The sequence below is a fragment of the Nerophis lumbriciformis genome, linkage group LG02 (genome assembly GCF_033978685.3).
Source record: "Nerophis lumbriciformis linkage group LG02, RoL_Nlum_v2.1, whole genome shotgun sequence".
Lineage (NCBI taxonomy): Eukaryota > Metazoa > Chordata > Actinopteri > Syngnathiformes > Syngnathidae > Nerophis > Nerophis lumbriciformis.
The window spans coordinates 41,785,368-41,807,492 of record NC_084549.2 but is presented as its reverse complement, the minus strand read 5'-3'; the positions used below and the strand labels follow the sequence as shown (position 1 = coordinate 41,807,492).

General features: G+C 39.6%; 1 long non-coding RNA gene across 1 annotated transcript in view; it reads right to left on the bottom strand.

The window, feature by feature from the left end:
* Window positions 1-17,431, bottom strand: part of LOC133608837 (uncharacterized) — a 61,060-nt gene extending 43,629 nt beyond the window's left edge. Inside the window, exon 1 of the long non-coding RNA XR_009815638.1 lies at window positions 17,347-17,431. This is a non-coding gene — a long non-coding RNA (uncharacterized lncRNA). The remainder of the gene's footprint in view (window positions 1-17,346) is intronic.
* Window positions 17,432-22,125: the final 4,694 nt, after the last annotated feature.

Here is a 22,125-nt window from a genome sequence, read left to right as displayed (position 1 = left end):
CCCTGCGATGAGGTGGCGACTTGTCCAGGGTGTACCCCGCCTTCCGCCCGATTGTAGTTGAGATAGGGTCCAGCGCCCCCCGCGACCCCAAAGGGAATAAGCGGTAGAAAATGGATGGATGGATGGAAAATGGATGTTATTGACAGTGAAACAATATCAACACATTTAAACTTGTTCATTATTTATTTTTATTTCATTCAATTGTTTTATCAAAACAAAGTCAATAGGCCACTTTAAACAAAAGTAAAAACTATTCTCATTCTTAATCTATTATTAATTTAAATCATTTGTGTTTTATCTTCAAAGTCCTCCTGTGCTCTGGGAATTGTTCCCTGAGGTTGTAAACACTAAAAAAACGGTAACAAAAAATGTTTGGGGAAAATAAAAATATATATTTTTTGGTTTGTTTTGTCCTGTCCAGCTACTTAGGCAGACACCCATATCGGCTGTACAAATTTACTTTACAAAAAAGTAGTGTGGGATGCTTCTCTTGTTGCCTTATTTGTATTTGACTTTATTTAAATGGATTTATATTATTTGGTGCAGGAGGGGATAGAAAAAGAAAAAAAAGAAGACAGAGTGGGAAATTGTGGGGATAAGACAGAGAGACAACAACAGCAATCACAACGACAACAATAGAACATCATCAGCAAATAGGATATGTACAAATATGATGGTAAAAGGGATAGCACTGAAGCAGTTAGTGAAATAAATAATACAGACATGACAATGAACATTATTACACTACAAATGGAGCAATACAAATACCAATAGAAATAACACTATTGATAATGAATAATAACAATAATTACCTCTATCAACAATACATACGGTATATGAAATGATAACTTGAAATACAAAAGAAAGCAGATAAATGGAGGGGAAGAAAGAGAAGCCAACTATATTAACCTTGTAGATTGTTATAGTAACAATAGGTTAAGCTTTGTCAGTGTGCCATGTGTTACCCAGTTTCCTGTAGGGCAACAACGTTAGTATGTTTGGTGAAATGTGATTATATGCATGAGTATGTATGTATATGTACAGTATGTGTATATCGGACTGTCTGATTTTGGCGGTCCGCTCCCTGTATGATCAGTGTCAGAGCTTGGTCCGCATTGCCGGCAGTAAGTCGGACACGTTTCCAGTGAGGGTTGGACTCCGCCAAGGCTGCCCTTTGTCACCGATTCTGTTCATAACTTTTATGGACAGAATTTCTAGGCGCAGTCAAGGCGTTGAGGGGATCCGGTTTGGTGGCTGCAGGATTAGGTCTCTGCTTTTTGCAGATGATGTGGTCCTGATGGCTTCATCTGGCCAGGATCTTCAGCTCTCGCTGGATCGGTTCCCAGCTGAGTGTGAAGCGACTGGGATGAGAATCAGCACCTCCAAGTCCAAGTCCATGGTTATCGCCCGGAAAAGGGTGGAGTGCCATCTCCGGGTTGCGGAGGAGACCCTGCCCCAAGTGGAGGAGTTCAAGTACCTCGGAGTCTTGTTCACGAGTGAGGGAAGAGTGGATCGTGAGATCGACAGGCGGATCGGTGCGGCGTCTTCAGTTATGCGGACGCTATATCGATCCGTTGTGGTGAAGAAGGAGCTTTGGGTTATGACCGAAAGGACAAGATCATGGGTACAAGCGGCCGAAATGAGTTTCCTCCGCCGGGTGGCGGGGCTCTCCCTTAGAGATAGGGTGAGAAGCTCTGTCATCCGAGGGGAGCTCAAAGTAAAGCCGCTGCTCTTCCACATTGAGAGAAGTCAGATGAGGTGGTTCGGGCATCTGGTCAGGATGCCACCCCGTCGCCTCCCTAGGGAGGTGTTTAGGGCACGTCCGACCGGTAGGAGGCCACGGGGAAGACCCAGGACACGTTGGGAAGACTATGTCTCCCGGCTGGCCTGGGAACGCCTGAGGATCCCCCGGGAAGAGCTGGACGAGGTGGCTGGGGAGAGGGAAGTCTGGGCTTCCCTGCTTAGGCTGCTGCCCCCGCGACACGACCTCGGATAAGCGGAAGAAGATGGATGGATGGATGGATGGTGTATATTTATGTTTGTACAGTGAATGTATATGTACAGTATGTGTGTATGTATCTTTGTACTGTGGATGTACGAACTTTTAGTCTAGGTATGTACTGTATTTGTGTATGTATGTATGTGGGAGCGCCTATGTATACATGTAACTGTGTATGTGAGTAATGATGTGTATTTGTATGTACAGTATATTTGACTCCCCGTATGTGCGGGAGACAGAGTACGGCCCCAGCCACCCAGAGAGCCCAACCCAAAACAGCAGGTGTGGCGCCCAAGGAACAAGGGACCACTGGTCCCACGCAGCCAGGCCAGCCAGCGACAGGAATCCCAGAGCCAGGCCCAACGTGCCGCCCGGAAGAGCCAGCAGCAGGCCGTAGGCAGACGCGGGGACAAGGCACGGGAGAAGCAGGGGACAGCCAGCCTACAAGCCAGCGAGAGACCCCAACCCACACTGGCAGAAAGGCGGGACGCCCCGCCCGAGGGGCCCAGAGACTCCCCGCAACCGGACGGGAACACCGCCCCTGTCCCACCAGCAACCGGGCCCCCACGTAGAATTTTAGTAGATTAGGCCTTTTTGAATTTGTTTTTTTGATACAAATTAGTTTCCCCACATTTTGTGGAAAACATTGTTCCTGAAATTATTATTTTGTTTTGTGCTGGTTCGCAATGTTATTTTAATTTGTACTGCACTTCAATGTATTTTCATTAAATATAAGCTATTTGAGTTATAAAATATAGGTCACTTCTTTCCAGTGGGTCGCACACCACTGGTTAGAAGCACTGGTGTATACAATTTGTCCGAGTCCAGGTAAAAACACCTAAAGGGTTGATATGATTTTTTTTCTTCACATTTAAAACTTTTCCTTGTGGTCTACGTAACATGTAATGGTGGTTCTTTGGTCAAAATTTTGCATATTTTATAGACCTTCTTCAAGCTGCAGGATGCGCCGTTTTGTGGGCGGTTCTATTTACATGACTCCACTTTGACTGTCTTCTCCCCGTCAGCCATGTTGTAGATTTTAGTGCTTACAGTACGTATAGAGTCTACCGATAAATTTTGAATTATACGGTAATTTTTATAAAAAAATAATAACGGCGGAGGATGCATGTTCGTCTGCCCCACAAGAAGAGGATGTAGAAAAAGAAGGAGCTTATTGACCACAGCGCAGACTTCAATGACTGTCCCGCGCAAAGCACTTTGGGCAAATCTCTACCATGAATAGATAATCCACTCATGTCACCAGGGCCGCTTTAACAGGGCCCCCGGGCTGAGGGGATTTTGGGGGGCCCCCAAACCTAAAAAAAAAATGCCACAACCCCATTTTCTACAGCCTCATTCCTTGCCAAAAAAACAGTTTGGAAAAAAAAAATCATGATTTTACCTAACAGAACAGCAACAATCCATAATAAATACCTTTCGTTTTAAAAATCATTTTGTTAATGAATACATCTCCTTTGCAACAGAAGCATGCACGTCTGTGCGAGTGTGAGAGAAGCCAGTCAACTTCAACCATTGTCAACACCCTGGCCTCTCACACCAGCAACCTGGGTTGGAAAAAACAATGCAGCTGAAAACATCAGTGCACAATCACTACACAGGCTGAGTTTTCTGTGGTAGAAAGCAATGAACACCAATCATTGCGTTTCGCCGTCAAAATTGGGGGCCACACATTCGGTGGGGGCCTGTCTCCCATTGAAAATGTGTGGCGCATTATGACGCCTAAAAAAACACAACAGAAACCTCGGACTGTTGAAGTACATCAAGCAAGAATGGGAAATAATTCCACCTGAAAAGCTTCTAAAATGTGTCTCCTCAGTTCCCAAACGTTTACTGAGTGTTGTTAAAAGGAAAGACCATGTAACACAGTGGTAAAAATGCCCCTTTGCCAACTTTTTTGCAACGTGTTGCTGCCATGCTAAGTTAATGATTATTTGCAAAAACTAAATTACATTGCCCAGTTCGAACATTAAATATCTTGTCTTTGCAGTATATTCAGTTGAATATAAGATGACAATTATTTGCAAATCATTGTATTCTGTTTTTATTCACGAGTTACACAATGTGCCAACTTCCCTGATTTTGGGTTTTCTAATAATAGATTTTCTGCGATGAGGTGGCGACTTGTCCAGGGTGTACCCCACCTTCCGCCCGATTGTAGCTGAGATAGGCTCCAGCTCCCCGCGACCCCGAAGGGAATAAGCGGTAGAAAATGGATGGATGGATAATAATAGATTTTATTTGTATTGAACTTAACATTTGAATAACAAATCTCAAAGTGCTACAGAGTATAAACATCATAAAAGCATTAAAACAAGACAGTAGAAAACAATATTAAAAATAGTTATAAGCTTTTTTAAAAAGGTCGGTTTTTAGCCCTTTTTCTAAAGCATCCACAGTCTGTGGGGCCCAGGTAAGCCCGTCCATTAATGCAGCCCTGGACTTCACACCCAGGAAAAACGTCACACTTGGGGCACATCCCAAACAGCCCGTTTGGAGGAAGTATGAGGGAAGGCAATATTGTTTTATCAATATCTTTGACATTCCTCCATAGTTTGATTTCAAATGTTCGGAACTTATGCAGATCCCAAATATAAATATCTGAGTTATTGTGTAGAAATATGGGGAAATAACTACAAAAGTACACTTCATTCATCAACGGTGTTACAAAAAAGATCAGTTAGAATAATACATAATGTTGGATATAGAGAACATACAAACCCTTTATTCATTTAATCAAAAATACTGTAATTCCATGGCATAGTGAATTTGCAAACAGCTAAAATCATACACAAAGCAAACTATAACCTGCTACCCAATAATATACAACAATTATTCTCAACAAAAGAGGAGAAATAAAATCTTAGAGAAAAATGTAATTTAAAACATGTGTACGCACGTACAACACTTAAGACCTTCAGTATATCAGTATATGGAAGAAATCAAAGTACAAAGAAAAAGAACCACGATAAACATTCTGAATTTATTTCATCCATCCATTCATTTTCTAGATTATGATACTCATATCATCATATGAAATATAACTTACTTCACCAATTATTATGTATTGATTGTTATTACTTATGGAGTATATTGTGAATAAATTGAGAACAGAAAGAGAACAAAAGTGTTAGCAACTGCTATGTAAAGGAAAAGGGGTAGGATTAAATAAAGTCCTGCTTCTTCCTACTTCTTTTCGAACATGTTGAATAGACAAACTGGAAATTGTGATGTATCATGTGGTATGCATGCATGTTCCAAATAAACTCAAACTCAACTCAACTCAACTCAAATACACAAAAACAGGTACCAATAGGTAAGAAAATTGGGTTTTGCATAATGGGGCCCCTTTAAGAAAATGTTTATAGTATTCGGTACAGAATTGATACTTTTTGTATTGCAAAATGCAATTTTTGCACAAAAGCAAAATAGAGACACAATTTTAATTAGAAAATAGTTGCTCTCCTTAAACACAAAATAATCCACCGAACATGAATCGAAACCGTGGCCAAAACATTAAGTTACAGACCGTACCGTGGGTTACCTGTAACCCTTGCACCCCGACGCACAACTCTATGAATTTAAATTGGCATGATCATAAGACTGTTCCTCACGGTGTTATTGATTAAAGATGGGAAAACACAGTCAGTTTGCATTTGTTCCAAACCAGTCCCTCCAACGATGTCACTGCCATCACTCATGCATGCACACCCTTTGGTAACGAGCACAAACAAAACCACAAAAGCATTTTTGCTCTCGCCCTGTGTGGAGTGGGCGAAAAGTAAACATGCATTCTTTTAGTGGAGATAAAAGAACGTTGGGAGTGAATATAAGGTGGGAGGAGAAGGTGCAGATAAGATCTGACCCTAATTATGAGTTGGACATAGAGCCCTGTTATATACTACACTCAGATAAGGATTGTTGGGGACGGCGTGGCGCATTTGGGAGAGTGGCCGTGCCAGCAACCTGAGAGTTCCTGGTTCAATCCCCACCTACTACCAACCTCGTCACGTCCGTTGTGTCCTTGAGCAAGACACTTCACCCTTGCTTCTGATGGGTTGTGGTTAGGGCCTTACATGGCAGCTTCCGCCATCAGTGTGTGAATGTGTGTGTGAATGGGTGAATGTGGAAATAGTGTCAAAGCACTTTGAGTACCTTGAAGGTAGAAAAGCGCTATACTAGTATAACCCATTTACCATTGTTCATTTGGATTTGGACATCAGAGAAATGGAAAACTTAATACTCGGACATGGCTTTAAAGGGCCTTTATTTGTTTTTGTGTGAATTAGCTCAACTTATTAGCTCAACTTATTAGCTCAACTTATAGAGCACCATTTGTCAGAAACAAAAAACACATTCTTGCTCCAAGTTAAGCACACTCTACTGCAGTGGTTCTCAACCTTTTTTCAGTGATGTACCCCCTGTGAAAATGTTTGTAATTCAAGTACTCCCTAATCAGAGCTAAGCATTTTTGGTTGAAAAAAAGAGATAAAGAAGTAAAATACAGCACTATGTCATCAGTTTCTGATTTATTAAATTGTATAACAGTGCAAAATATTGCTCATTTGTAGTGGTCTTTCTGGAACCATTTGGAAAAAAAGATATAAAAATAATTAAAAACTTGTTGAAAAATAAACAAGTGATTCAATTATAAATAAAGATTTCTACACATAGAAGTAATCATCAACTTAAAGTGCCCTCTTTGGGGATTGTAATAGAGATCCATCTGGATTCATGAACTTAATTCTAAACATTTCTTCACAAAAAAAGAAATCTTTAACATCAATATTTATGGAACATGTCCACAAAAAATCTCGCTGAATATTGCATTGTTGCATTGTAATGAATGGAATAGCCTACTTGATTTGATGTTCAGTTTATGAACTTACATTCATATTTTGTTGAAGTATTATTCAATAAATACATTTGTAAAGGATTTTTTGAATTGTTGCTATTTTTAGAATATTTAAAAAAAATCTCACGTACCCCTTGGCATACCTTCAAGTACCCCCAGGGGTACGCGTACCCCCATTTGAGAACCACTGCTCTACTGTATATATTTCTGTATTACTGACATAACAATGAAGCGTTAGCTTAATTTAGCGGAATGCCTTGAGAATAAAGATATTTGCACCTGTACAAATATAGTCAAACCATTAAGTCTATTGTGTAATGATATGTTATCCCCTATAGGGAAATAATTGATGAGAACAAGCCTCAAGTATTCACTTGCCTGCTATTATTGATAATTATTTCAGGGAAGGATTAGGTATTCTTTAGCTAATGCTCAGCTTAAATGCTTTGGCCTATGTCATGACACCAACTGTATTTTCAGTACCGGCTGAACTAACACAGATGGTCAGTAGGTGATCAAATCAAATCTCTCTCAGGAAACACAGTTTAACTCAAAGAAAGCAAAGTGTTGACTGGTAAAAACAGTTATGTAGTATAACAATAACATGTCGACTGGAGGATGTTTCATCTCAACTAAGTCAATAAAGCACTCCCGTGGCAACTCTGTTTCAAAATTATTTCTCAAGGTCAGTACACAGCAAAAATGTATTAAACATTGAAATGTATTATTGGAAACTCACCGCTCTGTTGAACAACTTACTTTCATGTACGTAGTACCTCAAATCATACAAAAACTGAAGAAACTTTTTACATTTAAAACATGTAAGTGTGTATTCAATTAATGAATTTACACCCGAAAATACTGCCACAACTTCAATAAGAATAATTACACTTTTACATGCAAAAAACAATGTAAAATACACACAAGTGATGAATATGAAATGGACAAGTGAACATTTCCCATCACTCTTATCTTTATTGAGTGATGGCGAGATGCAGATAAAGGGGTGGGAGCCTACCTTTGCACATTGAGTTCTTTCTTGAATTTAATAATATTTCCCACCTTGTTTATCATTTATTTATGGGCTTTTGTAAAGTTTAAATCTTTTTTGTCATTTAAATATAAAAGCGACGTCATAAATGTTAAAATAGAATAAATACACAGGTGAAAGTTCAATGATAAGGTTGCTTGAATCAAATTAAAAATGTGTCAGACCTGGATAGCGGCAAACCTAACTTTGAACAATTCACTCAACACAGACGTGAATTCACATATAAGCATCACAGCACCAGCATTTTGGAACACGGACATACTTGCCAACCTTGAGACCTCCGATTTCGGGAGGTGGGGGGAGGGGGGTGGCGTGGTCGGGGGGTGGGGCGGGGGCATGTTGGGGCCGTGGTTAAGAGGGGAGGAGTATATTTACAGCTAGAATTCACCAAATCAAGTATTTCATATACATATATATATATATATATATATATATATATATATAATAAATACTTGACTTTCAGTGAATTCTAGCTTTATATATATATATATATATATATATATATATATATATATATATATATATATATATATATATATATATATATATATATATATAAAATAAATACTTGAATTTCAGTGTTAATTCATTTACACATACACACACACATAACACTCATCTACCCATTGTTGAGTTAAGGGTTGAATTGTCCATCCTTGTTCTATTCTCTGTCACTATTTTTCTAACCATGCTGAACACCCTCTCTGATGATTGATGCATTGATGTGTGGCACGCACAAAAGTGCTTTTATGAAATGCACTAGAGTCTGGAATCTTCCATCTCTCCCTAGCATGGCCCAAAACCGGTTAATCCTTGCTTCCTGAGGAAGATCTTCACTGCCAAGCACTTGGTACTCCACTACTTCTTCCCGGATGCTATTCAGGTCCAATCGCAGCTGCGGCTTGGAACTTACAAGCGTATTTCTTCATCTTACTTGTCGTCGGCGTCGCCATGGCTGTATCTTCCTTGTTCTTCTGCTTCATCTCCTTGTTGTGTGCGCAGTTGTGCACTCTCTAAAAGCCGTAGATGTTATAACGTGATTGGGCAGGACTCGGGTCCGCATGGAGCTGGAGGAGGCGTGGCCTCCAGCGCCGGCTGAAAATCGGGAGATTTTCGGGAGAATATTTGTCCCGGGAGGTTTTCGGGAGAAGTGCTGAATTTTGTGAGTCTCCCGGAAAATTCGGGAGGGTTGGCAAGTATGAACATGGATGAAGTGATAGAGTGAAGGTAAAAATATAATACATCTATTTGTGGCAGCATAAGAGAAAGTTATGTACAATTTTCACTTTTGCATCTCATTGCATACAACTGTGGTGTGTTCAAAGACCCTTGATTAAGGTTAGAAATAGAGGCATCACTAGGTTTAAAGGAGCTGCACTAACAATAATATAATCATTTTAATAATGATGTATTGATGATATTGTTATGGTTCACCGTTCATATTATCCACTGATGTCTATCAGCTAGTCTACTTTACACTTTGAAGTAAAGGGAAAAAAAATCATATTCTGGCTACTTTATATTTAATTTTTTGCACTTTTGTTGTAAAAAAACTACTTTTTTTCACAAACAAAATCAATTTAATTAGGGGGTTTAGTTAGATATGTTCTAGATCATGGGTGTCAAACTCTGGCCCGCGAGCCAAATTTGGCCTGCCGTGTAATTTCACTTAGCCCTTGAGGTGATATCAAATTAACACTAGAGCTGGCTCGCCGATTATATTCAGCGGCAGTGCCGCGGTAACACCGCATTCACTGCTAATTCTCATACTTGCCAACCCTCCCGGGTCAATTTCCAGTGCCCCTCCCAAAAATCGTCACGTCTGCTTTTCACCCAGTCCAGCGAATGCTGGCCCAGTCACATAATATGTGCTGCTTCGGCACCCACACGCACGTGAATGCAACATACTTGGCCAACAGCGATACAGATTACACTGACGGTGCCCGTATAAATAACTTTAATTTAGAAAAAAAAAAAGAATAATATGACTCCTATAATGCGCCCTATAATACGGTGTGCCTTATATATGAAAAAATTTCGAAAATAGACCGTTCATCGACAGTGCGCCTTATAATCCGGTACATGTTCCTATGAATACATTTGATTTTTTAAAGCAATTATGTTTATCAGTCAAAACTTGATTCCAGGGAACACACATATATTATTAGCTTAGTTATAACTATTCACACCCTGAGGCCATAGATTACACAGGAACCAAACCCAAACTGTTTACTCCTCCAAGGTATACGTGTGTACGTGTGTCTGACTTAATGGTGATGCAACGAAAAAAGTTTGAATAGTTTGTTTGTATTAACAGTAAGTTGCGTAATCTACACCAGATGAGAGTTGGCAGGAAGTGAGAGTGTGTGCGTGTCCAATAGGGGGGCCAGATGTCCACTTTTGCAGAGAGAGTTTAGTACACACACAAAAAGCATTTTAACATGCTTTCTTCTGCTGCGCTGCTGTGACTAATCAGTTACTCTTCATGCACTCACTGTCATTAAATCCACAGGAGTTGTTGAACAGAAAGTACAGTATCAATATTACTGTTCATCAAAGTTTTCTTTTAACAACATATTTCAGCTTTTCTGTTGGCATTAATGAACTGAAGATAAATGTGTTGTCTTTTTGGATAACCAAACTAGAGTCAGGCCTAACGTATGACTACATTTGTTACTGACATTATTATTTTCCTACATACAAGTAGTTTTGACTAAGTGATAAAATATAATATTAGCTTGTAGTTTGAAGTCACTAAATCAAATATTGTCATTGAAATATGGCTACTGTTTCAGTTGTGGAGTAGGATAATAATCAACAGTCAAAAAAGACAAGGATCTAAAGCTGAAGTGTTTTTCCCATTCGCTTACTTTCCCCATCCTTACACGCTCTGATGCTTTTCATCCTCTCAGATGGTGACTGCTGTCTGTTTTTCAAGATCCAAGCAATAGTTCCCTGTAGGACGAGGGCCATGATATTTAGCAGATGTGTGTGCATGTGTGTGCTCTTAAGCGTGCCAGTGGAGTTTCCACTGATCTGTTCTTGGATGTACCAACATGCCTAAAAGCAGACAACGATTTCAAATGTTGCTGCAGGTTCCAGATCACCATAGATACGGCAAAGCCCAAGTATGTTTGCATTTGCATGCATTTGTTTGGACATACAATATATATGAGTGAATGTGCAGCTTTGCCTGCCAAGCAGCTTTCTGCTCCATTTTCTTAAAACCGGCCCTAACAAGCCTTCCTTTATTAACTACGCCAGTCCTTTGGCAATCCCAAGAAAACCTAGTCCTTTAAACCCTCCAAAAAGTTTACCTCATTCGTTACCTCAGATCCACAGAGGCTTTGCCTTTCAAACCACCATTGACAATCGAGATAGAGAACACCCGCCATTAAATAAGGCTGATTGAGTGGTAGGCAGACTCGAAGGCAGCCAGCACTCGTCACTGTGTTATAAAAAAAAGTTCAATACAGCCACACTTTTGGCGTTCGCATTTTCAAGGGTCCCAATTTATCCAACACATACAGCATACGAGGACCTAAAAGGGAACCTTGAGGAACACTACTTATAGAACTGAAGAAGTTGAACAAATGACTACTGACTGCATCTGAAGTAAACAAGCTACAGCAACACCTTAGTGATATAAATCACATTACGAAAATGTTTTTATTGTTCACAGTGGTCCAACTTCCAGTCGAATAACCCTGCTGTAGCATACTTTAATGCAGAGCATTGGCACAGGATCGTGATGTTTTAAACAATGGAAGCGTATATATGTCTCCATGTTTAACTACAAACCGTCCAGGGGCCGCAATTACAATTAAGTATGAAGCCGTAAGTTTGAGACCACTGCTCTCGGCTGAGGGGGAAGGTCAGAGCCAAGATTCAAACATGGGCTGTGTGTCGAAGATTTACAAAAGCTAAAACTTATAGTTAAGGTAGTGTGTATGCAAGTCATTACAGTACATTGATTGGAGGGGAAAGCAGTTAACACTCAGTGCAATCAAGCATGTGAGTGTTTTGACAATAAAGTAACGGAACATTACCTATGTCTTTGGCTGTACTCCAAACCGGTTGTTGTCCGTACTTGAGGATTACGTGTCTGTCAGCACCTTAAACCTGCTGCCAAATGTGACAAATGATCACACAGAAATAAAACTGCCATGACTGCACGGGTCCAGACCTGTTTAAACTATCCCAATCGCTATTGGCACACTTACACAGTAACTGGGCTATGAAAACTGAATCATGGCATAATTTATACATAACTGTCGTGTTTTAAAATGTACAGGAGATGTATGTAGAACAGTCATTTTGTCTCCACACACATGCGCATGTGGCGATACAGAAATGAAAGAGACAAAGACAATGCAGCAGCCGAGGCTAATGACAAATACAATAGTAGGAGCGACTGTCGCAAGACTGGTGGTAATCTAACACAATTGTGAATTCATTTCAATCAACCCCATAAGTCATCCAGCAGCCATAAAATCATAAAAGGAAGTTGCTGAACGCAGGATGAAGGATTCTATGTCCATTGTATGTCTTTGCAATGCCAGTACTTCTTTTCTCACAGCTGTGTGCGCGAGAAAAGAAGTACATTTCTTGACCTTCAAATGAAAATTTTTAAAGTTGAGGAAGTACATTGTTATATACCCACAAAATGTAAATATTACAAGTTATAAGTATTACAAGATTATCCGCACCAACGGAGAAATCCGCCGGAAAATGGTTAGGCTACAACACTCATGTCATTGTTCCTCTTTTCTGTCCATCACCTGTTTTAGGCTCCGCAAGTCCACACACACACACACACACACACACACACACACACACACACACACACACACACACACACAGACACACACACACACACACACACACACACACACACACCCCTCCCCTCAGCCCTCAGTAAACCAGTGTTGTCGAATTAAAAACAAGACAAAAAGTTGTCACAAAAGAAATTCAATCATGTTTAATTTTGTCTTGTAAATGGGTGGGAGAAGTTTCGGAACATATCTACAGTTCTTTAATAGCGTACAGTATGAAAGGTCACCGATGAAGGTGGGCCAATCAGATTTGTTTCATAGTGAGGGGAGAAAGTTGAATTTCTCACCGGCAGCACCAAAACAAAAAGGTGATGTTTTAAGGTGTTATACATCATATGTGAGGAAGTGAAGAGGACACATATTAATGTTGACGCTATATGATGCCATCAGCAGGCGAGTCATCGATCGTGACATCTACATAACCGTAAGTTAAAGTTGTGTGTATTTGCTGCTTATAGGGTTCAGTGCAAGTGAGCTGTTTCGTCAAAAAAAGAGCTATCAGTTGCTCTTCCTGTTTAAACGGTGATGAAAACGAATATGTAGGCTACCATTATTTGTGTCAATCATTATGTTTCCATACGATTTCTCAAATAGTTTGTTTTTGTGTATTTTCACACCTACGTGTGAAGTCCAAGCGTCTATGCACTTTCTCTAATGCGACTATTGGTCATACGCAGTGTACTTCCCGTACACTGGAGGGCGCATATTTCCTTTTATCGCAGTTAATTTCTTTACTTTCTGGTTGACCTACATGATGTCACACTAGGCGTCTGTGGCTTCTAGCAAGTTAAGAGCCTAACTATGTTGTGATGTCCGCTGTAATATTGACACTGATTAGAAATACTACGTGTTTAATGGCTACCGATATGTTGATATTAAATAGCAAACAGCATCAAGAAATGATCTTGGAACATGCGAACATGACCCTACTACCAAGAATGTATCGAAGCGGAAGCAGGTCCAAAGTAAAGAAAGACCAATGACAGAGTTTTTTTGAAGGAATTTTTGGACCGAGAATCATGAAAACAAAACGTTTTAATGTCTCGGAGTTCATTCATAAGGCAGCAAAGTGTGGATTGATGGAAGGAGTTTTAAATCCGAAGGAAAAGAGTGTTTGTGCCCCGACAAGATATTGTTCCAGATGAACTTGGTTGCTGTTTTTCTGGACTATCTTGCCAGTTGTGTGGACTACGGAGTTATTGTTAATTATTGTTATTGTAATTTGTACAAACCCCGTTTCCATATGAGTTGGGAAATTGTGTTAGATGTAAATATAAACGGAATACAATGATTTGCAAATCCTTTTCAACCCATATTCAATTGAATGCACTACAAAGACAAGATATTTGATGTTCAAACTCATAAACTTTTTTTTTTTTTTGCAAATAATAATTAACTTAGAATTTCATGGCTGCAACACGTGCCAAAGTAATTGGGAAAGGGCATGTTCACCACTGTGTTACATGGCCTTTCCTTTTAACAACACTCAGTAAACGTTTGGGAACTGAGGAGACCAATTTTTTAAGCTTCTCAGGTGGAATTATTTCCCATTCTTGCTTGATGTACAGCTTAAGTTGTTCAACAGTCCGGGGTCTCCGTTGTGGTATTTTAGGCTTCATAATGCGCCACACATTTTCAATGGGAGACAGGCCAGTCTAGTACCCGCACTCTTTTACTATGAAGCCACGTTGATGTAACACGTGGCTTGGCATTGTCTTGCTGAAATAAGCAGGGGCGTCCATGGTATTGTTGCTTGGATGGCAACATATGTTGCTCCAAAACCTGTATGTACCTTTCAGCATTAATGGCGCCTTCACTGATGTGTAAGTTACCCATGTCTTGGGCACTAATACACTCCCATACCATCACACATGCTGGCTTTTCAACTTTGCGCCTATAACAATCTGGATGGTTATTTTCCTCTTTGGTCCGGAGGACACGACGTCCACAGTTTCCAAAAACAATTTGAAATGTGCACTCGTCAGACCACAGAACACTTTTCCACTTTGTATCAGTCCATCTTAGATGAGCTCAGGCCCATTTCTCTGCGTTTCTGGGTGTTGTTGATAAACGGTTTTCGCCTTGAATAGGAGAGTTTTAACTTGCACTTACAGATGTAGCGACCAACTGTAGTTACTGACAGTGGGTTTCTGAAGTGTTCCTGAGCCCATGTGGTGATATCCTTTACACACTGATGTCGCTTGTTGATGCAGTACAGCCTGAGGGATCAAAGGTCACGGGCTTAGCTGCTTACGTGCAGTGATTTCTCCAGATTCTCTGAACCCTTTGATGATATTACGGACCGTAGATGGTGAAATCCCTAAATTCCTTGCAATAGCTGGTTGAGAAGGGTTTTTCTTAAACTGTTCAACAATTTGCTCACGCATTTGTTCACAAAGTGGTGACCCTCGCCCCATCCTTGTTTGTGAATGACTGAGCATTTCATGGAATCTACTTTTATACCCAATCATGACACCCACCTGTTCCCAATTTGCCTGTTAACCTGTGGGATGTTCCAAGTGTTTGATGAGCATTCCTCAACTTTATCAGTATTTATTGCCACCTTTCCCAACTTCTTTGTCACGTGTTGCTGGCATCAAATTCTAAAGTTAAACAGTTAAAGTTAAATTTCCCAACTCATATGGAAACGGGGTTTGTAATACATGCTTCATTTTTTTTCATATTTCGTTCGGGAGTCCACATTAAGCCGGCATTCAAGATTTCCTTTGTTACCTCATTAAATAAATCTTAGTTTCTTATTTCCTACCATCGATGCGCTTGAAAATGTTTTTATTTTTTTATTTGAGAAGCAAATAAACAGTCTCGTCTTCATTATAATTGTTTATGTTTTTATTGAATGGTATCTGCTTCCGGGTTGTATCACACGCTTTGAGACTGGCGCATGCGCGACAAGAAGGGTCCCCTCGGCCGCAAACCCTCCCTTCGAGAGAACTGGTTTCCGATCACATAATCCAGGTGTGTTAATGCGACCGGATTAAGGTATTTAATTTAGAGCTGAATTGTTCGAGAAATCTGACTAATTTAGTGCATGGACACGTACTGAATGTGAACTTTCTCACGCTGCAAGTGTCTACATTCTTACTGGTCAAAGAACACAATGAAATTAATATAATTTAAAAGAACAGGGGAAACTGTCGACTTCCTATTAGTTGGTACAGTAAAGCACAACCTGGTAGACGGCTGCGTTGACCCTGGATCTCAGGAAACAGAGTGGACCGACACCAGCAGATGACATGGCACCCCAAACCATCACTGATGGTGGAAACTTTACACTAGACTTCAGGCAACGTGGATCCTGTGCCTCTCCTGTCTTCCTCCAGACTCTGGGACCTCGATTTCCAAAGGAAATGCAAAATTTGCTTTCGTCAGAAAACATGACTTTGGACCACTCAGCAGCAGTCCAGCTGGTGTTGGTCCACTCTGTTTCCTGAGATCCAGGGTCAACGCAGCCGCCTACCAGTAAGTTTTAGAGCACTTCATGCTTCCTGCTGCTGACCTGCTCTATGGAGATGGAGATTTCAAGTTCCAACAGGACTTGGCGCCTGCACACAGCGCAAAATCTACCCGTGCCTGGTTTACGGACCATGGTATTTCTGTTCTAAATTGGCCCGCCAACTCCCCTGACCTTAGCCCCATAGAGAATCTGTGGGGTATTGTGAAAAGGAAGATGCAGAATGCCAGACCCAAAAACGCAGAAGAGTTGAAGGCCACTATCAGAGCAACCTGGGCTCTCATAACACCTGAGCAGTGCCAGAAACTCATCGACTCCATGCCACGCCGCATTAACGCAGTAATTGAGGCAAAAGGAGCTCCAACCAAGTATTGAGTATTGTACATGCTCATATTTTTCAATTTCATACTTTTCAGTTGGCCAACATTTCTAAAAATCCCTTTTTTGTATTAGCCTTAAGTAATATTCTAATTTTGTGACACACGGAATTTTGGATTTTCATTTGTTGCCACTTCAAATCATCAAAATTAAATGAAATAAACATTTGAATGCATCAGTCTGTGTGCAATGAATAAATATAATGTACAAGTTACACCTTTTGAATGCAATTACTGAAATAAATCAAGTTTTTCAAAATATTCTAATTTACTGGCTTTTACCTGTATATATATATATATATATATATATATATATATATATATATATATATATATATATATATATATATATATATATATATATATATAAATAAAAGAAATACTTGGATTTCAGTGTTCATTTATTTACACATATACACACACATAACACTCATCTACTCATTGTTGAGTTAAGGGTTGAATTGTCCATCCTTGTTCTATTCTCTGTCACTATTTCAGAACACACACATTATACAAATATACATTATAAAATCAATAAGAAAACGCGAGCTCTAATTTGGGAGTCTGAATTAGGATCAGAAAAAGAGATGATTTATTTACATAAATCATAGGCAAACAGAAAGCAAGCAAAAGAAAAGCGTGCCGAATGCACGGGAAGCTAAGGCTAACACTTAGCACACAACTGAGACAACTAGGCACAGAGTCTAGAACAGGATACATAAACGTAACTGTTGCTTACCGCAAACAAGGAAGCCAGGACGAATGAACAGAAAGACAGGCTTAAATAGTGTCCGTCATGGCAAACAGGTGCGCGTCGGGAACACAAGCGGCAGGTGAAAATAATAAGTAACCATGGTAACAAACTCAAACAAGGAAGTGCAACCAAGAACTAAGGAAGTCCAAAACTAACAGAACATAACTAAACTAAACATGATCCGGACCACGGATCATGACATTAAGGGCATGATTAAAACAAATTCAAGTGATGCATTTTGGTGTGCTTTAGTATTTTTAATAACTAAAATAATTTTTTCACATAGAATATATATCATTCAAATGTTTCTCGGAGTAAGAGAAACCTCTCTCCCATCCACTCTCAGCGGTAAAAAACAGGAAGGAAAAAAAAGTGGTGTTTATGTAGATGCACTGCACGACTGCTTCTAAAATGCCCATAAAAAGTGGTAGATGTCTCCTTCATGTTTGAAAACACAGCAAAATGCCACAGGTAGGAGCGTGATAAAATGAATGTGCCGTAAATGAGTGTGTCTCCATGGTGATGCCCTGTACAGAACACGCAAAATCTTCATTTAATTAAGGCGGTTTGTACCACTTTACAAATGCACACACAGTCTTAGCCCGGATTTCCGCTCATGCTTTCTAGTGTGTGGTATTTGGATCTTTGTAAATCAGGCCCATGCTGTAGCTAACAACCAAATTCTACGAAATGGGCAATGTTACTACTGTATTAGCACAGAAAAAAGTGCTGGAGCATGATAGAGCAGCGTGTACACATGATGCCACCTTCACATTTCTGACTGCCCCCCTCATACATGCCTGCCGAAAACCCTGATTTGTATAAATATATTATACCCCATTAAAAGAGGGACACATGTTTCTTGTCTTTAATCATCTCTCCTTTCCACTTCCTGTGTCACAGTTCGGCAGGTGCTGCTGTGGGTGCTTGACGACGACTCACCGAATAACAGATACCGAGTGAACAAACTACGAAGTGATGCATGGGTTCCAATGAATCATCGTTGGTCACTGAACCTGTAAATAGCTTTTAGACTCTTCCATTAACACTTGTCCTCCTTGTGTTGTCAAGGAGGGATCATTCTTGCAGGAGTCCCACCCTGGAGAGTCGGCCTTGTACTGGACATTTGAAGTTTTCCCTTTTTTGTACTCCTTCCGTGGTTGGGTTAACAACTCCAGGGTGATTGTTGTATGTTTGAAAATGTTGAAAGATACAGAAGGCTAGCCAATTCAGTTTTGGGATGATCTTTAAGAATACATTTTTACGCGAGGCCAAATTACTTAAAACATTCTATTTACAGAAATTAACTAAACTTCTCTATCCTGGCTACATTGGAAATAAGTTGACAATAATGGCAACAATTTTTTTTTTTTTAATGATGTATGGTTGCATCTCGGCTTTCATTCACCCCCCTTTTGTATTATTCTATATTGGACAAAGATTTTTGCCCAGGTTATAGTATACCGTCTCGGTTAATGTACTGCAATCATTGTTTGGAACAAATCAGTCCGTTTGTTCGCGTATCATTACACATAATTAAGTGCCCAAATAAAAGAATCCCAAGCATTTTTTTTTTATTATTGCATATGACTGCAAAAAAATCCACCATTGGATCAAGTAAACTTGCAACTGCCAGTACTTTGATAAAGAAGGTAAAAAACAATTAAAGACATCTCCCCTTTCCACTCATCTTCATCTTCACCAACAAGTCTTCAATGAAGGTAAAAGTTAAGTGTTCATTTATCCATTTCCTTCTTCATGTATATGTGTTTTTCTTTGTTTTCTGCATGACAATGTGTTTCATTAATATTTATGGAACGGGTTATTTGGATTTACATTATTTGTTACAGGAAAAATTACTTTGGTTTCCACATCATTCAGTCATGATCGAAAATGAGAAAACAAGATACCACTGAATGTCTCTGTGTAAATATCTATAAAATCCTAAAAACCTTGTGTTCATCACTTTATCAGTCATCCAAATCAATTAATCTTTATTTATTTTTCATACATAAAAGAAATGCAACACGAAAGTCCTTTACATACTAAAATTCAAACTAATGCTACCATGTAAACTACGATAGTCCTGTGTCCATAATAGTATGTTTCCAAAAGTGATAATTTAGGGTCCTATGTCCGCACTGAATAAACGACAAGTAAAAAAAAAAAAGTTAGGGTTAAAGGTAAAAATGAAAAGAGCACTTGGCAATTATCTTGGCTAAGATGACAGAGCGGCCATCTAGCAACTTGAGTTTTTTTGGTACAAATCCAGCTTCTGCCATCCTAGCAACTAGTGTCGTGTCATTGGGCAAGACTTTGCTCTCAGTGCTGCTCACAGTGGTGAATGAATGTTTAGTAGTGATCGTAGAGGCCGTAGTCACAAATTGACAGCCATGTTTCCATCAATCATTGGTATGTTTTCATTTACAAAACCATTCTGGGTATCACTCCATTTTATCTGTCTTGTCTTTTAACAAGGAAACAAGGAAGTCACAATCTTCGTTCAATGAATGTTCTGCAATTTGTCGTCCCCAAAGTAAGAACTGAACTGGGCAAGAAAGCATTTAGGTTTTCAGCACCGAAGGCTTGGAATAACCTACAATCGAATATTCAACTTCAAACCCTTGTTACATTGAATGAGTTTAAAGCTTTTGTGAAAGGATTGCAGTCTACCTTGTCTGTATGCACATGTGTTATGTGAGCAAGTTTTAATGTTGTAAATTTGATGTTTTATGTGTTGTTTACTGTTTTTAATGTAACCTTGCTGCTGCCCTCTTGGCCAGGTCTCCCTTGGAAAAGAGATCTTTGATCTCAATGGGATTTTTACCTGGTTAAATAAAAGCTAAATAAAAAAAATAAAAAATTAAAATTCAACCCCAGGGCAGCTGTGACTTCAAATGTAGCTTACCACCATCATAGTGTGACTGGAGTGAATGAATGTTGGGTTCTCAGTTGTCGAGTGTCGAGATAGAGGTGCTATTTAAGTCTAATCCATTGTTATTATTATTATTATTATTATCAGTTTTTCCAGTACATTTTGACATTATTTTTCAATGTATTGGCCAGTAAGAATTAACAAAATATCAAGGGCAAAAATGATGCAAGTGTAATGTAATAGTGACCAATTTCGGTGGAGTTCATACCATTCCAAAAAGTTACAGTCGAGTAAACAAACATTCTAATGATTTCCCTGTTGTGTATAACATATTATTAATCTCACCCCTCAATAGACATGGTTTGATAGACACGTGAAATTATCAGCAAGAAATATATGCCAGTATTTTTGAGTCCTGGATCAGAAGAGAAGAGAGGAAATATTTAGCAGTGAGTCTCTAGCTCCCCCAGTGGGTCAGTTGAGGCGACTCCTAGGCCCTCCAAATCGTTTTTTTCATGTTCTTATCTGACATCCATTAAACCATAATGCAGAGCAGATGCCCTGGAGATGGAGAGCTAACCATAACACCCACCCACGCACACGTACACACACTAAAACACGCACATCTGCAGCATCGATAGAACTAGGTCTAATTACATAACACTTGCCTTACTCACCATGGAACACTAGCAACCAGGCCAGGCTTTCCTAAATCAAGAGATGCTGGACTGATACACACAAGCACACAGACATAATCAGATGGGTGAGTCCATAAAAAAAGAGTTTTCCATTGATCAGAGGTTGAAAAGGGCAAATTACTTATTCATAAATTCAATGTGGTAATGTAGCACAGAGGGGGGAAAAAAGAGTGACTTATCGGTAGAGAAACACAGACCAATTAGCCAGGATTAGCTCACGAAGAGAACGAAAACAGTACAAAAAGAGGGGAAAATATGCATTGTCACTGGAACTGAGCCACAGGTGTGCCAAGAGAAACAGTCATCATGAGCAATGCAGTAGGAAGCAAAAGAGAAACAGATATGAACTGAACCAGTCGAGTGAGGTGAATGGAGAGATGACGAAGGACAGACAGGAAAGAATAAACAGTGTGAAATGTATGGAGGTCAACATCCTTCTGGTTGCGATGATGACATTGGTAATAGATGGTGGAGAAGGGCCAACTCTGTAGGAAAAGGGTCAAAGCAGAGACTCGTTGACATGGAAACGAACATTGTTATGTATACACTTTGTCCCCTGATGTCATGCTGCTGTTTTTTTTCCTAAACCGTGGCATCCATATGTTGGATTCACACACTAACACAGAAACATACACAGTTCCATACAGAGTTGCAAGTCAGACAGAGCAACAACTGATGGCACTAACTGAAATAACCAAATGTCAAATTACCCAATGCTACTGGTCACAAACATTACACAGCTAGAGTATTTGTGATTGAGACAATATTCAATATAATTCATTAAATTACAACAGTATGGCATTAGGGGTGGTAATTTTGAACTGCGTGAAAAACCGAGCAGGAAGCTATTTATAAAGCTGAAAGAACAGACATGAACATGTCCGGTACAGTTTGCCGTGTACCCCAGTATCCCAATACCGGGACAAAAATTGTTTATTTTATCGTACGGTATATTACATCGGTAAGGCCATGAAATACTAAATACTGATCTACTAAATGTTGCAAACTTGATATCCCATGCAAAGCTGATCTCCTAAGCTTGTGCACAGAGGATTGCGCCTCTAAAGTGAGCAAAATAAAGAGCACAATCCATTTAACGTGTCTATGATCATGAATATGCAGACTTATATGCTGATCATCAGAACGCCCACAATTCTAGGAGGAGAAAATGCACATTTCAATCAATCAATC